Genomic DNA, 696 nt, shown 5'->3' with positions numbered 1-696 from the left:
AAAATAGTAACCAATCTTCTTCTGTGAAAATACGAACACCTCTTGAAATATTATAAAAATTAAAATAGTAACCAATCTTCTTCTGTGAAAATACGAACACATTGCTGAAATATTATAAAAATTAAAATGGTAACCAATCTTCTTCTGTGAAAATACGAACACTTGCTGAAATATTATCAAAATTAAAATAGTAACCAATCTTCTTCTGTGAAAATACGAACACTTCTTCTGAAATATTATAAAATTAAAATAGTAACCAATCTTCTTCTGTGAAAATACGAACACCTCCTGAAATATTATAAAAATTAAAATAGTAACCAATCTTCTTCTGTGAAAATACGAACACTTGCTGAAATATTATCAAAATTAAAATAGTAACCAATCTTCTTCTGTGAAAATACGAACAATTGCTGAAATATTATCAAAATTAAAATAGTAACCAATCTTCTTCTGTGAAAATACGAACACTTGCTGAAATATTATAAAAATTAAAATAGTAACCAATCTTCTTCTGTGAAAATACGAACAATTGCTGAAATATTATCAAAATTAAAATAGTAACCAATCTTCTTCTATGAAAATACGAACACTTGCTGAAATATTATAAAATTAAAATAGTAACCAATCTTCTTCTGTGAAAATACGAACACCTCCTGAAATATTATAAAAATTAAAATAGTAACCAATCTTCTTCTG

The sequence above is a fragment of the Tachypleus tridentatus genome, unplaced genomic scaffold (assembly GCF_004210375.1).
Source record: "Tachypleus tridentatus isolate NWPU-2018 unplaced genomic scaffold, ASM421037v1 Hic_cluster_2, whole genome shotgun sequence".
NCBI lineage: Eukaryota > Metazoa > Arthropoda > Merostomata > Xiphosura > Limulidae > Tachypleus > Tachypleus tridentatus.
Note: the sequence above shows the minus strand (reverse complement) of the source record.